General features: G+C 41.0%; 1 pseudogene; it reads right to left on the bottom strand.

The window, feature by feature from the left end:
- Positions 1-13,050: 13,050 nt before the first annotated feature.
- On the bottom strand, positions 13,051-13,486 carry LOC147915319 (small ribosomal subunit protein eS19 pseudogene; annotated as a pseudogene).
- Between the last annotated feature and the right edge of the window lie 3,912 nt (positions 13,487-17,398).

Genomic DNA, 17,398 nt, shown 5'->3' with positions numbered 1-17,398 from the left:
TCCACATTGTTTTAAAGCTTTTTGAATGTCTCCCTCCGACATCCCTAACCTCTCCAGTGTTTAACTCAGTATCACTAGGTGTTAAGACTTCTTTAGTATGTCCTGGGTTTTTTGAAATTAATATTTGTTTTGTTTACCATTAGACACTTGGTTTTGACCTGGGATTGAAAAGTGGATTGGAATTTGGAATTATTTGAGATGCTCTACACAGGAGATTTGTTTAGTCTCCCTCCATTTATTTATTAATCAATCATGTATTTGTGTCAATATTGGTATTTATTTTATACTTTGAGTTATAATCCAATATTATTTTATTTATTTCAATATCTGAATTGTTCTAATGTTGTAAAATAGTTTTTTTAAAAAACAAAATAATAGTAATAAGTTTAAAAATAGCAATAAAAAAGACAACCCTATAAAATAGACATTAAGTAATTTTTCAAAGAGAATGCTCTGAACACTTAACTACAAGGCTCCCAGGCAAGTATAAATTTTACACACCATTGCCTCCAGTGGCCAACAGAAAAAACTGGAGAAAGGCCAAACTCAATGTTTGTATTGCACTTAAATGAAAAACAAACGATCTATTGAAGCAGACTATTATAAGGCAGAAATGTAATATGACCTAAATGTAGACATTTAATATTGTTCTATCTGGACATACATCAGATCTTACCAATAATTGAAGAGCAAGTAGATGCAGAAAAACACTAAATAAATGCCTACAAAGAGCAAAACTACCTTTGAGGAGTAAATGGAGCAATACTAATACTGTTCACCCAGGCATCCCACCAGCTGGTTCCATGTCTCCACGTTTCCAAATGTGAAAATTTGAATTTTCTCTCATTTTCCTCCACTTCTAACTGTCTCATTTTAAAAAGCTCCCTTAAAACCCCCGGATTGTAGAGATTAACGGAACCAAGGGGCAAAGCTGTAAAAAGTGATTTAGGAAAATTTAAAAGCCCAGATCAAATTTAAATGTCCCTAGGTTGAGTAGGAACTGTCCATGGTACCCCAGTGGAAAAGCTCGGAGAGAGGAGAGTGCTGGGGGAGGGAGGGTTAGCCCAGCCTGCCTTATCCCAGCCCCTCAGTGCACACAGGGCCAGCCAAGCAGCTCTGAAAAGGGGATGCTTAAGAGAAGGGAATTCTAATTCTACTTCCGCACTTGAGATTCCTCCTTTCCCGTGCACTTTTCCAAAGCACATAGTAAATCTAAATCTTTACAGTCAAAATTTTACCTCAGAAGGCTGGAGTAGCAAAGCCCACCCCTTCACTCTTTCCCTCCTTCATCTACCTCACTGAGCTGTGTCCTCACCCCACACTTGCGTGGCTCAGTCACCTTGTCTCCCACCCCACAGTGCACCTGTGTCTCACTTCACTTCAGACCAGAGGATTTGGACTCTCAACTTTATCTCTAATTCTACCCGATCCTCAATGCTGCTCACCAATTATTCTCTCTACCAGCCAGGCGCAAGTGCTTTAGAACAACTTTTAAATAAGTCACTAACTCAGAATTGCATCCTGCTGGAAATATCTCTATGAAAAGGTTGAGAACAGATTTCAGATGGTGACTGCACCCTAAAATCACCTATTAAACATTGAGGTCCAAGCCACATTCAAGACCAATTAACTGAGAAGCCCCAGGAGGGAGCCTCGGACACTGGCATTGTTTAACCTCCCCCCAGTGACTCTAATGGATGGCCAGTTTGAGAACTACTTGTGGATGCAGAACCTGCTGCCAGGGGCCAGGCAGAGTGGCCATTCACTTCAACTTTGCTTCTGAAAAGGAAACAGCCGCTCATGTGAAGCAAAAAACCACTCTGACTGCATTTGTAACACTCTTCTATGATGTCTGTTCAATTTGTAATTTTAATAACATAAAGTAATCTTTTAGACGCCAATTATCCCTAAGTTTTGAAAACTTCATTGTAGTTAAATGTCTCCTTTGCTTAGAAAGGAAGATGCAAGAAGAGAAGAGGAAGGAAAGAGAAACAAAGATATTCATCTTAATGGTGGTCACTTAGGAACTCTATATTTCTATATATTTCTGCCTTAGATACTCATGCTCCCGTTCTGGAGGGGAACTTTTGTGGAACAGAGCTGTTGGGGAATGGTAAGTCAAGGTTTTAGTTAAAAGTAACTATTTAGCAGCCGGCAGGAAGGATGTAATGCATCCTCAGTTGGAGCAGAGCTGGGATCAGAGGTGGCAAAGTAGAGAGAAGCAAGTGCAAAGGACTTATCAAGGAAAACAGCATCAAACCAGAAAAACAAGCATCGCTGGAGGGTGCACAAGCTCAGAGAATCCTCAACCTGTTAAGAGAACATTTTACCAAATATAATTAAATACAACTCTAACTACCACACTCACAGAATAGGGTTTACTCTGAAAAGAAGCAAATATGTTTCTAATTTGTTTTATTATGGCCTTCATAGATTAGTCTGGGGAGACAGGAGTACATCCGGGGTAAAGCTTTTATCTGACCCAAAGGGGAAAGGGTGTAATTTCAAAGCTTCTTTCAATAGCTACACAGTAGTCCATAGGGATAGACGGCCCTGGTGCTTGAAAAGAGTGATGAGTCTCCCGTGAATGAGGAGAAACTCACTCTGCTCCACATAGAACATAAGACCCCCTCAGTGCTGTGGGCTGCGGCAACTGTGCAGACTGTGGCCTTTAAAAAGCATTTCTCTTCATTAATTTGAACTTAAATTGTATCAAATCTAAGAATAACTTTTGTCCCTGTGAGTGGGATATGAGTGTGTGTTGTGTGTGTGAGTGCACACACATACCCCATTAATTACCCAGGTGGTCTGCTGGAGAATGAAGAGGCATAACTTCACCTCAACAAAAGCCAACCCTGGGTTTTCTGCCCTTGTCACGTGCAGGTAATTCTAGATAGAATGACTTAGAATTTGGTAAAGCTACGGCTGCACATCATTGTGTCTAAGGATAGTGCTGGATAAGGGATCTGAGGGTGAGAACTACTGTGGAAGGGAGTACATAGTTTCCTTTACAAGTTCCGTTACAAGAAGGAAGATGTACATTAACATCTCTCTCTCTCTCTCTGAAAGAAGGCACACTTGAAATAGGGAAGCAAAGATTGTAACTGGACAATGTCTGCTCTGGGACAGCATCCCTCCCAAAGAAATTTTAATGGTTTTCTCTTTTCTATTGGACTCTAGGAACAGCCACATTTATTATCTGCTTCATAGTTTTCTCCTTTTTTATAATTCCCTCTGAGGGAGAGATTGCTAACTATCCCTCAATATTCATTCTCCTCTTTTCATAGTAATAGAACCTTTGAGTTTAAGCTGGCTACCTGGCCACCCAGAACATAGACAACATTCCCCAGCCGCCCGTGTAGCTAGATAAAACCATATGACTAAGTTTTGGACAAGTGGACAGTTGTGAAAGTGATGTGTGCAATTTCCAGGTGTTCCTTTAAAAGACTCCACTGGGACATAGACATGATGGTGTACCACCTTGAACCTTACATGCAGCTGCCTCATAATGGCAGAGCAACCAGGTAGAGAAAGTCTGGGCCCCTGTTCCTGTCATGAAGGAGAGCTGCCATTACAGCTTGGACTTTTATATATGGTAGAGAAATAAACTACCATCATAGTTAAGCCTTTATTAATATTGGGTCTCTGTTTCCACAACTAAGCCTACATCCAAACTAAGATAACCTCCAGTTTATGCCTTCAGTAATGTTTCATGTTGGTGATATGGTAAAGAATTAAGTAACAGAGCAGTAAAAGATACTGCTTCCTTCTCCGTATCACCATTCTGCTGAAGCCAACATTATATCATGAGGACAACGGTTGTAGAGTCCAGGCACTGACTGCCTATGAAGCAAACAGAGCCCCAGGGCAAAGCTGAGAGAAATGAGCAAGAACATGTGCCACCAAGGAATAAACCAGAGGAAATAGGAGATAAACCCATCTTTCCCTACATATACTAAAGGAAGAGAAGTCTTGAAGAAAGAGATTGACGCTTGGGTTATATTTAGATTCGGACAAATTGGGATGGGAGCAGATGGGTTAGTGCACAAACTCTTGTGAGGGAGAGACTTGAGATCAAGTGTCTGCTCTATCACCAACCAGCTGTATGACCTTGGGCAAGTGACTTGACCTCCCTTAGCCTGAGTTTCCTCGTCTGGAAATGGAATTAGTAATAGTTACTTCATAGAGCTATATTATGGATTAAGTTAATGATGTAGTAAGTGCTCAATAAATAATCTCCCCCCCCAAAAAAAACGTTCCCCATTCCAATCAGGAAGAAAATATCACCTTTCCTCAAAAAACAGACCTTATTCAATCCTGCTTGGAGTCACTACACCCAAAGGACCCTCCTCTTTCCCTCGCTGCAGCCAAAGTCTGAACAGAATCTCACCTCCCTCATAAGGCCTTAGCTGACCATTGTCTCCCTTCTTTGAACTCTACAGATGTATTGTCTTGTCTGTATCACTCATGGCCACTTAATCCTACACTGTTTTCCATTATGACTTAAGAGTCATGTATATTAGGTCTGTGTTCCATGAGAGTCTAAATTTCAGAGTATGTTCTTTTCCTTTCGATCACACCTCCTATTTAGCCCAACATGTTGTGCTCCCAAAATTCTCATTAAAGGGATGAATGATACCCTTCAAACAAATGTGTAGTTTACAGAGAGCCAAGTAGAATAAATGTCATTCTATTCATATACTGAGTAACCAAATGGCAGAATACCTTAAACTTTAAAAATCAAATTAATGGAATTTTGACATTTGCAATCATGCACGAAGCCAATACTATGTACTTTAAATTTTTCCTTGACAAGAATAGTTCCCTCCCTAACAGCAGGTAAGTTCTAGTTGCAAACTCAGCTCCCTGCACAGCTGTTTCCCCTGCCATTTCAAAGCCCATCATGATGCTATATTTTGTTGGGCTCTAATTAAGTAATATTCATTAATTTATTTCTCAAACATTTACATGCTAAGTAACACTTGGGGCATCAAAAATAAATAATTCAAGAGATTTCCAATCTAGCATAGTTTGCTACTCACCTACTGTTTGGTGAGCCTTAATATCTGTGCCTTATGTCCCAAGAACAAATCCAGCAGAGGACAAGAGACATCTGTATCCACTGTAGGTCTAAGTTATGAGAAGATATTAACTGTTATTCTGCAACAAAATTGATTGGAACTAATGTTTTGCCTGCATAAGTCAATCTATGTAAATCACTTAGAATAGCCCCTGACAATATAGGAAGAATTTGACAAGTGTTACCTATTAATAGTAGTGTATTCATATTATTCATATTATAGATTTTAAATCACAATATTCAACATAACGTCAAAAATAACTCACTTCCAGCTATGAGTATGATAACATTTGAAATCTAGAAGAGGGTGGAGGTAAAAAGCACAACGTGATGAGCTGAGTGCAGTGACCCATAACTGGGAGCTCATTAGTTAGCCTTTAATGATCCAGAGTTATTTAGGAATACAAAAATTAAAGTGTAATGAATTTATTATGTAAATATATTCCTGATGTATCTAGCCATCATGTGTTTTCACTTTTATCACAAAAAAGCAAAAGGAAGGCAAGAATGCTCCAGTGGGATACATTTAACAAATGAAAAAATGGAGCCCTATACATATGAAATATTAGAAGTGTAAAAATAAATAAATGTATTCAGATTATTTAGCTCAAAAGATTGGAGATTTTAAAAGGATACGCAAATGGTTAACATGCTAATTTGTATGTTATGTGTGTTTTATGATAAAAACATTTTTAAAGGGGACACAAAACAATGCAAATATTCTCAAAAGGTGCAAAAACCGTGCTGATACCTACAATCATTTTTGTAACTTCAGTGTAAATGAAGTTTATGCAAAAGTGTTAGCAGTTGGTCACAAGGGGAATTAATTTTAAAGCAAAATAGGATTAGGAAAATTGACTTGCTTACAAACTAAAAAGGAGAGAAACTTACAGCTGCACATTCATGATTGCTTTGGCTTTAAAAGGAAGCCCTACCCTAGGTAACTGGAAGCTTCTGTTTGAGGAAAAGTGTACTGAGTTGAGTATGACGAGATGAAATACGAAATCATAATATGAAAATATTAGCTATTGAAAGCCATGCCTATCTAATAGTGAGATGACTGGTGTAGATGCTAAGCATCATAGGAGTTTGATGAGGCAAGGATCCGTACTGCTGGTGAGGGCCTGGGAAGACTTCCTTGAAGAGGCAGGCCACAGGCTGTGTCCTCGAGGACTGCAGACAGGAATAAGCGATGATATTGTTCTTCAGGGAAAGGAGACAGAGGATGCAATATTTTGAGGGACAATAAGCAAGAAGACAATTAATGAATAAAGTCTCACTTTGGTGTGGCTGAATTTATCCATCCACTTTCCCTTCAAGTTGTTTCCAGTGATTGTAATGAAGGCCACGTGGTCCTGGCAGAGCTACCAGTGTCTTACAATTTCCACTCTGGCTCAGCCCCCACAATGAACCCAGAGGACGAAAGAAGTTGAGAGAGAAATTCAAGGGCATAAAGCGAAACTCTTCATGTATAGTATACCTGCCATATCTTACCAACCCAAATGTTGTTCATTGCTCAAATCAGTAATTTATTCAATTTATTACTTTAAAAATAATTTTAAACTGCAATAGCAAAGTGACCTCAGGGGCATGATACACCTAAATAGCAAAAACAAAGAAGTCAGTGAGGAAGAAAAGGGGTGCTTTTTCGTGTTTAGACGGTTTGTGACTATACTGTGGCTCCAGTGTCAGTGTCTCCTGTCTGGTGACCGCTCCCTGGCTCCTCCAGGCAGCTAGTTCCTCCTTGGTTATCCCTCGATCACAGCCCTGTTGGCCTCTAGTTCATCTCTTTACAGTTCTGTCCCCCCAACTAGGCTGTGAGCTCCTGAAGGGCAGGGACCCTTTAAGGCTCAGATTCTGAAGACAAACTGCCCAAGTTTGAATCTTATGGCTTCTATTCCCTAGCAGTGTGACCTCAGGTAAATCACTTAACCTCTCTGGACCTCCCTTTCTGATTTATCAACAGAGATTGTGAGCCTCTGAGTTAACACATAAAAGGCGCTTAGAACAGTCAGTGTCTGCCCGTAGTGAACGTTAAAGTACGTCAGCTATTTGACTCCTCCAGAGCCTAGCATAGTGCCTGGCATATAGTGTGCACTCAGGAAATACTTGTAGAATGAAGAATGAATGAATGAGTGAATGAATGAATTTCTTGGGGGACGGGGGACTTGTGTTCTTCTTTGCATCTCTCACAGAACCTAGCTCAGTAACTGATTAATAGATTTGTATTTAAAGAAAGGCTGCAAGGTCAAGATTCTACCTAAATGGGGAAACAAAGCCATTGGGGTGGCATTCCAGAACCCCATGGGAGATTTTTTTGGCCAGAGATCTTACCTTCAAATTGTTCTATTCAGGCATCTCTTTAGTTACCTACTTAATCCACTGACTCAGGAGACACACATGAACTTCACCTCCTACAAAGGAGGGGTGAATATAGATGCGAATGTGAAGGAATCTGTCTCCCACTCCTAAAATGCTGCTTTTCTACAAATATGTACAATGTTGCCACCACATCTTTCCTGAAGCTTTGGAATCATTCTTTAATAACAGCTCACAGAAGCATTAGAATTTAGGGGCTATTCATTGGTTTGTGAAATATGCCCAAGAATCAGCATTGGCAGGTGTAAACCTGCCCAGAACTTTACAGGTAGAGTCTAGGTGGTGTGGATAATTCCACTCGGATTAACGCCCCTGTCACCTAGAAACAACTTATTCCCCACAGGATTGCACTGGTTTTCTGTCAAATGTATGGGCTGTATCTCACCTAAGCATTCTTGTGTATTGAAGAGAACTTCCATAAACGTCAGGATGAGACTTTAATTCCAAAGAGTGAAATACTGAGAAGAACAGTGGAGCAAAAGTCAAAAAAGAAATCAAGATTCCAGTTCTAGTTCCACTCGCTTGTGAGCCATACAACCAGAGACAAGTCATTTAATATCCCTGAAATGGAGCAACAACACTTGCCTTGCCTACACTGGGGGATCGTTGTAACCATTTATTCATTCAACAGGCATTCACTGGGCACCTGCTATGGACCAGGCTGAGAGTAAAGTACCACAGTAAAAAGATACACTTGATGCAATATTCCAAAAATATATGTTAATATAAACTGCAAAATGTTACAGGTTGGATGGTATTATTACATTATTATAAGCATTGTTGCATTTATTATTTAAAGGTAATAAAATTAAAAATCTTTCAAGAGGTGTTCATGGATTGTTTCCTAGCCTGCTCCACCGGAAAGTACACACCTTTGTCTCCATTTCCTCTGTATTTCGATTTCACCTCCCTAAATAGGTCTTCCCTGACCATCCCAACTAAGATAGCCCTCCACTTACTGTTATTTTTTTTAAACCATAGCACTTGCTTGTTTCCTTCATAGTAAATATTTGTAATTACATATTATGTGTTTATTTACTTGTTTATTATTTACTTCTGCCCCTAAACATACATTCCGTGAGGTCCGGGATGTTGTTCTTGTTGTCACATTCTCAGCAGGACCTAGTCCACTGCCTGGAGCACATTAGGTGTACAGGACACCCCTGTTCCATAAAAGAGTGAATGGTAAAACAATCGTGTCATAAAGAGCCAGCCCAACTGAAGAGAAACGAATGTGATGGCTTAGAAGCAATGAGATTGAAAATGAATCAATGAAGATTTTAGACTCAAGTTCTTGATTAGTGTTAGTCTGCATTTGTAGTTTATTCAGAGGTAAAAGAAAGCAAATGATTCACCACATATTTATTATTTTGTTCAATTCTTATAAAAACAACCTTTCCAAGTAGGTATTGTTAACCTCATTTTACAGATAAGTAAACTGAGGCTCAAAGAGGACACTAGCTCAGGCAGTAAGTGGCAGAGCCCATTTTTTTTTTTTCACCACGTCATCCCTGCAGACTGATAATGGAAGCCCCAGGAGCAATGGAGGAGAGAAAACAGGAGAAGAGAGATCAAGGCACAATGGTTCCTGCACAGCAAGGAGATGAGAGTTGACAGGACATGGTACAAATTCACCTCCTAAAGATCTGAGAGCATTGAGGCAGTGTCCTCATTCCCCGTAAGAAGGAACCCAGGCTTGCTCTGGACGAGGGATTTGCCCAAAGTATTTCCACCCTGGATTTCTGGGTAGGTCAGCAGTGATTCCTGAATTCAGATGATGCCCTCTCTCTCTAGCTTTCTTTCTCTGCTTTTTTCCTTTGGCCTTTCCTTTCTCTGTAAAGAAGCTGTTTAAAAGGCGAGAAAAGACAGTGTCTCTGCATTCACAGAAATAGGATTCGGCCCCCAATACAAGGCTGAGATGGGTGCTTTACAGCCAGGTTTTCATGAGTGTGTACCAAGTCCTTCTTTGGAGACTAGAGCTGTGGCCCAGAGGTCCGCAGGAAATCAATTAATTGCAGAATTTCCTGTAGAGCCATAGCTGTCCCCTCTGGTACAACAGAAATCTCAGACCAAGGCAGTTTGCAAAAACTTCTCTGCTGGTGTGTGAGCGCCATCTGATGCCCAAAGGCAGAGCGATTTCAGTTTCAGCCCTCTGGTTCAGGCTCGATATCCTAACCACAAAATCTCATCAAAATACTGAGCCATCCGCTCAGATTCCAACGATTTCCTTGTCAATAATGCGTAGCCAATAATATCCATTATAATTGCTAAACACCTCAGCTGTAAATTTGATGTTCATATTTTTCTTTATATAAATTTTATTTTATATTTATGGCCTGAGTCTTATCAAGGCGAGCTCATTAATTTATATTTATATTATGTCACCTCCAATTTCATTCATTCAACTAATATTTGTTGAGCACCTACTGCAGTAGTGCAGAGAAAACGAAAATGAATAAGGAGGGGAAAATCCCTGCCCCCAAGGAGTTTCCACTCCTGCAGTAGAGATAAAGCATCTTGACAACTTAGCGGGAAAAAGTCAACATTACAAGTGTTATAAGAGGGGATTGAAGGAAGCAGAAATAATATCCAATATCCAATATCCGTCCTTGAGCTGCCTCACTTCTGGTGGATTTCCATCTTCAGTTTAGCTTCATATGTATTTCCCCTCCCACCCACCCACCCTCCAAAAAACACCCTTTTTACAGTGGCCAGAGTGATTTTCTGGGCCTTGAAACATTAAGGACCTAAGTGGCACACTCATAAATTTAAATCTCTCCCAATTCCAGATCTGTATATTCAACTGCCCAACGTGTAACCCCATTTAGATTTCCACGAGCACTTTCAACTCAGCATGTCCAAATGTGAGCCTGTAGTTTCCCCCTCCACCATAGCTGCTCTCCCTGTATTTCCTCTTTGTTCATTTACTCAGAACGTCTTCAATATGCTTTTATACATAAATATATCCAATTTTCCCAAGAAGCTCATGAGAGGGTTACTATTCAGTTCCAGATTTTCAGGGGGATAAAACTGAAATTTAGAAAGGTGACATAAACTTTCCAAAGTCCACAACTGGTAAGACACGAAGCCAGGGTTAGGCCCTGGTTCTTTCCAACTCCAAAACCTGAATAATATGATTGGACTGAAAGAGTTCGGAAGCTAGGGAAGCTTACCTTAATCATTGCACACCCAGTGCCTAGAAAAATGCCTGTCACAAAGAAGGTCTGCACTAACTGGTTGATCCTTGAGTGACTAAATATTTATTGTCAGATATAAGCAACATACTGTGCTAAGGCTCAAGGGAGAAAGAATAAAACAAGAGGTGGACCCTGCTCTCGGAGTTACTATCTTGTTTAAAGAAAACAATACAGACAAAGATTCAGAAAAGGTGACCCCGTCACCACTATTCTTTAACTTTACTCTGAAAGTGCTAACCAAAGCAATAAGATGCAACAACAAAATAGAGAAAAAAAAATAATAAAAAGGAAGATGTTATCATTATTTGCAATGATATGATTTGTATAGCTGAGAAACACAACTATAAACATTTTTCTAAAAATAGAGAGCTCAGATGGTGGTCAGTTATAAAATTAATATATCGAGGCAAGCAGTTAAGTGCTCGCGCTCCACTGCTGGCGGCCGGGGTTCGGATCCCGGGCGCGCACTGACACACCACTTCTCTGGCCATGCTGAGGCCACGTCCCACATGCAGCAACTAGGAGAAGGATGTGCAGCTATGACATACAACTATCCATGGGGCTTTGGGGAGAAAAAAATATATGTATATATCAAGGTTGATAGTTTTCCTAAATATAAAAAATGATCAATTATAAAATATAATAAAAAACATCCCATTTTTAATATAAAATACACAAGCATCAACTTAATAAGAAATGTGAGAAAGCAACATAAGGAAAAATATAAAATTCTTTTGACATATATAAAATATGACTTCACAAATGATTCAAAATATTGTATTTTGAGGTAAGAGAGCTCAATATTTTTTAAATGTCAATACTTTTCTAATTATATGTTTACTATCACCCCAATAAAAAGCTCAACGTATTTTTTTTGGAATATAGAAAAATGATACCAAATTCATCTGGAAGAATAAAAATACAAGAATAGCTAAGAATTGTAGGAGAAAAGACTAATGAAGTGAGATCTAGCCTTCCAGATATTAAAGCATATCATTGAGCAGGGCAGTTACACAAAAGACAGACAAATCAACTGAACATAAGGGAGAACCCACAGGGAGAACCAAGACAATATATTTGGAATAACAGTGACATTTCAAACCAGTAGAGAAAGGATGAAATATTCAGTACTGGTGTTAGACCACACGCTAACCCTTGGATAAATAAAATGGGATTCCCTACTTCATACATCAGTTACGTTTTGCTACATAACAAGGCAAGCTCCAAACCCTAGGGGCTTAAAAACAACCACCATGTATTGCGTTCATTTTCCTATGAGTCAGCAATTGGGCTGAACTCAGCAGAGCAGCTCTTCGTCTGGTCTTGGCTGGGCTCATTCATGCTTCTGCTGTTGCCAGCTAACCAACGGCCAGCTGATATCTTGGCTAGGAACCAGCTGGTCTACATCAACCTCACTCACATCTCTGGAAGTTGGCTTGCTGTTAGCTCAAGTGATGGAGAGCAACAGGGCCACATGCATCTCTCATCCAGCAAGCTTGTTCACATGATGGCCCTGTAGGGTTCCGAGAGAGCAGTCTTGAAGGGTCTGTTAAGGTCTAGCCTTGGAACTGGCACATTGTCACTCCCACTCTATTCTATTCGTTAGAGCAAGTCACAAGACCAGCTCAGACTTAAGAGGTGGGGAAACAGATTCCACCTCCTCACGGCAGAGCCGCAATGTCGTATTTCAGAGAGGGGTTGCATACTGAGAAGAGTCAGAATTATAGCCATTTTGGCAAACTATCACACATATTAAACCTAGATAAACTCCATATTACATAAATATTTCAATATAAAGATAAAGTCTTAGAAAACGTAGAAGAAAATATGAATCAATATTCATATGAGGAAGGGTGAGAGACACTTTTCTAAGCAAAATAAAAGAAAAGGTTGACATAGTAGACTAAACATCTAAAACTTTCACATGACCAGAAAAACACCATAAAAAAGATAAAAAGTAAGCTGGGTGTGATGTGTAATGCTAAGAAACAGTTAATTCATAAAGATCTTTTATAATTTCACTATTTTTTAAAAAAGAAAAATAGACAAAGGACAATTCATATAAGTAAAAACCACGAATTATCAATAAAGTTGTAAAAAGATGTTCATCCTCAATTGTGATCAAGGATATGTCAACTAAAACAATGATAATATATAATTCTTTGCCTATGGGATTAGCAAAGATTTTTTTTAAGTGGTAATGCATTAATATCAAGGGTTTGGAGTAAGGAATTTACACACTGTTGGTGAGAACGTAAATTAGCAGACTCTTTCTGGATGGTAGTTTGGCAAATAGCTGGCAAACACTTAAGTCTGTAAACCTTGAACCCAGCTGTTCTTTTTTTTTTTTTTTTTTTAACAAATGAGATAATTTATTAACCCAGCATCATTTGTCTACTGCTTCTTGTTGGCAGTTACTACCTGTCTGGCAACCCTGTCCAGACCTCTCTGTCCCAGAGGTGTCAGTTTGTGGCCCCCATCTTGGTCCTTTTCCACCATTTTCAGCCCCTCCAGGGCTTGGAGGACCGGCAGCCACGTTCCTGGAGCCTCGGCTGAGGTAGCTGGGCAGAATGCCGTGTCTGTGACGTCCCCGTGGATCTGGGTCACTAGGCGACCTAGGCACCCCCGGAGGGACAGATGCCGCGCTGTGGATGCGGCTCATGCTCAGAACCAGGTCTCACGGTGGGGAGCAAACTCTACATGGCTGCTGGGCCAGCTTGACAGTGTCCACCCATTCAGGGCCTTTCAACTTCCCAGACTTTTGCAGGAAGGCTGCCAGAGCCCTGCCGACCCCCTGCTGGTTCACGTCTTGTACAGGAACTCCAGGCATCGTGCCGGGACGAAGGCATCAGCAGGGTTTCTTTGGGCACAATTCGGGCATCGGGTCTTGCAAGATTTCCGAGCGTTCCCCCAGCTTTCTGTATCCAGAAATATTCCTATGCATATCCATATGCAAAAATGGGTGAGGAGAGACAAGTGTGGGGTGGCAGATATTGTTCCATTTTAGCTAGGATGAGTATTGAGAAAGTGACATTTGAGCAAAGTCCTGAAGGAGGGAGGGGGTTAGAAATCTGGCTGGAGTGATCCGTGAAGAGGCAACCACCAGCCAAATGTCCTAATTCAGAAACAAGCCAAGGGAGTTGAGGCTCAGCCCAGGGAGTAGGTGACTGGAGTGGAGTGACCAAGAGCAAGAGTAGTAGAGATGAGGTCAGAGAAGTAATGGTGGTGAGGTATGGAGGGGATGACCATGGAAGAGGAAGGGCATGGAGGGGTATGGGGCGTGGCTTGGAAGAGTGTGGGTTGGAAGTGTGTGGCTTGGAAGGTTGTGGCTTAGAAGCGTAGGATATGGAGGAGGACCGGAGATGGAGAGGGGTAGATCTTTTCCCTTCTCTCCGAGTGAAATGGGGAGCCACTGGAGTGCTTTGAAGATAGGATGATATGATCTGAATTACTTACAAAAAGGATCGCACTGACTACTTTGTTAAGAATAGACTGAAAGTGCAATGTAAAGGCAGAAAAAAAGCCAAGTCAGGAAGCTCCTAAAGCAAAAGAGAAGAGAAATGATAGTGGCTCAGACCAAGGTGGTAGCAGTGGAGGTAGCGAGAACTGATCAGATCAAGGATTTGCTGACAGAGTGGATGGAGGATGTGAGACAGAGGGGAGGCAAGAATGACTCTGAAGGTTTTGGCCTGAGTAATTGGAAGGATAGAGTTGCCATTAACCAAGATAAAAAATGCTCAAGTGGAGTGCGTTTAGGAGAGAAAATCAGAAATTCACTTTTGTTCATGTGGATTTGAGATGTTAGACAAGCAAGTGGAAAGATCAAGTAGACAGTGGCATGTCTAGAGTTTGGGATGGGTCTAAAGGAGAGATGAGTTTAGATGGGCAGAGGAGTGAGAGCAAGGATCTCCAGCGCCATCACAAGTGGAGAAGCAGTCATCCAGGAACTATGGGACGTGGGTTAGGCATGTTGATCATTTCATCGTGGTCTTCTCTACGGGGTGGGAGGGAGCTGTGGACCAAAGATAAGACTAAAGTGGAGTAGCCGTCTTCATCATAGTACCCTGTGTTTGGCCTCACATTGCCACGTGAAGCACTTGCTGAAGTTTGCCGTTGAATGTTTTCCTGAAACAGCACGCACAGCTCCCCAAAGCTGTGTTCCAAAAATGTAGAGAATCAAAAGAAGGTTGCAAGCACATCCTTTGGAAGGTTAAAATTTCTCAATGAAGCCAAAGCCTTACAAAGATACATTGCGCTTTAACTCCATCCTCCACAAGTGAGAGCTGGCCCTCCAGTTCCTAGACATCATCAATTTCTAGAGCAGTTTTAGCACTACCATTCTCACATGCTTTGTATCTGGGAAGTGAGCTCTTCAGGCCCCAATTTCCTTATCTGGAAAGGAAAGCACTTGGGCCAGGTCATTGAACTCTTTTCTGTTTTTTTCCGAGCAGGGCAAGGTGAAGGCTGGAAGGGGCATTGGGCACCCACAGTTTGGCTTGGCCCTTCTCCAAGTCCCAACTCTTTGTAGGCTGCTTAGGGCCCTGTGGGAGCACAGCTTGGACTTCCTGGACTAGCTGATCTATATGGTCCCTTCCCAGCTCTGGGGGTCCATTTTTCTCATACAGCCTTCCTGCATATAGGGGTAGGGTGAGGTCAAGCAATGGTGAGGATCTGGGAGGCAGGGCTTACAGCAGCACACAGTGGGAATTTGGTGAAGGAAATGGGGTCACTATAAGCAGCAAGTCTCTAAAACACAATAACAAGCCATGTGGCCTTCCAGACAGATACAGAGATGCCATAGCAGGTGACAAAGCAATCTGGCCTGTGACACTTAACGGATGGAGTTGTTCTCTCCTTTACACAAAGACACTTTTGGGAAAGGTTTCATATACTAATTCAAGTTCATATTAATCTCCTACATGCCTATTGTGGATGCATGACTGATGGCTGGAGTCCCACCCCTGCAACCAGTTCATCATTCAGATCAATCTGTGCTTACCAGCATCTGTCCGAAAATACTCAAATTCAAATTCCCCCCTTCTCCCCCGTATTTCACACTTAAGGCCTCAAAAAGTGAGTCTCCTATTCCATTTGACCTTTACATGTTGGGTTTGGGGAATGTTTAGTGCTTGCATATACAGAATTTTCAATATTTCATGCTGTAAGTCGAAATGGTCCTCATGCCCCAAGAAGAAGAGAATGGAGGGGGCCTCTCCAAATGAGTTGTTGCCTCTAGAATGGCTCTTCCAAATAGGCAGCCAGTGTCAAGGAATGTAAGAAGGGACTTGCCAAAGGATTCACCAACTCCAGCCCCATATTCCACCACCCTGACTGCCCTTCCTGCAGTCACTGCAGTTACAGGGGGGTCTGTGTCTCCCTTAGCATCTAAAATCCCAACAACTATTACTCTGTTTCCTCCCCCTTCCTCCTAAATTTCTCCCAGTGCTACAAATGCTGACTGTAATATTAAAGAAGTATCAGAAAAGAAATGCACAATTCTCTTATAAATACCTTATTTTATGACCACTTTAGCTGTAACTCAAAAATCTAAGTTGACTTTATTCCAGTGAATATTCTCTGCCTTTGAGGCCAGAAGAATAAGTTGGAAGAGTGGTAAGACATCTATTGATTTTCTTGAGACTGTTTTAGTATTTGAAGTTGACAAATTCAGACAGCTATTGGCTTTATTTCTGCATAGTGCATGAAAATGAGTGAATTTGACTAGTACTTAGTAAGAAGATGACCTACAAAATTACAGAGCTACTATTATAAATTTCATACCACAAAGAGACCTGGAAAAAAATCTTTATAAAATCAATTGGCTAAACTTGAATGAATCAGAGTTCTTGGATTGTTTCATCTAAGCTTGTGCTTATGTGGTTTAAATCTCAATCTCTCTTGAAAAAGATGTTGATAAAGTTATTTATATATTTTATAAAGCATTAAATCATTTCTGATGGGCAGGCTTACCAGAAGAGGAAAAATTCATGAATAAATTACCAGCCAAACAAATCTTCCCATTATAAAAGCTGGTAATCTGTTCCTAGACTACCTCCCTCCACTTCTGCCTCACTAATTAGGTAGGAAAATCACTCCTGTTTGGAAAAGCATCGCCCTGGAACTTAACCTGGCTGGTATAGCCAGCATCTGCCAAGCTCCTGCCACCTAATGGACTGGGAGAGAAGGGATTGGAGTAAGGATGGAGAGTATCAAAGGAAGAGGTGCTGCAGGGCAGAGAGAGCTGGCCATGTCTTTTCCTCCTCACTCCTCTTAACTCTCAGTTCTTCCCAGATAACCACGTAGAGAGAAAAACCAGGGACAGCCCCAGCCATCAAGGCCACCATGAGGACCTGACTTAGAGTCACTCTATCTATGTCCGTATCAGAGCTGTCAATGCTGAATCAAGGAGGCGACACATAAAAGCCAAGTGTTTGTTTATCTGAGGAGAAAGGAACAAAAGAGCTAAGAAGCATAAAAATTAAGGAGGAGCCACAACATGAATGAGTTTCTCAAACCTAATGTTGAGCAAAAGAAATCTGGTACCGAAAAGCACATAAAATATGATTCAATTTACATAAAGTTGGAAAACAGGCACAAGTAATTTTATCATATCTGGGGTGGTGAGTGAAGCTGGCACCACAAGAGGACTTGGAGGTAATGTGAAGGTTCTTGATCAAGGTGCTAGTTGGATGGGCAGGTTCAGTTTGCAGAAATCCATCAAGTTGTAAATTTATGATGTGTA

This window comes from Ceratotherium simum, chromosome 14 (genome assembly GCF_057802395.1).
Source record: "Ceratotherium simum simum isolate JZ-2026a chromosome 14, ASM5780239v1, whole genome shotgun sequence".
Taxonomy (NCBI): Eukaryota; Metazoa; Chordata; class Mammalia; order Perissodactyla; family Rhinocerotidae; genus Ceratotherium; species Ceratotherium simum.
The sequence above is the reverse complement of the archived record's forward strand: the minus strand, read 5'-3'. Positions and strand labels throughout refer to the sequence as shown.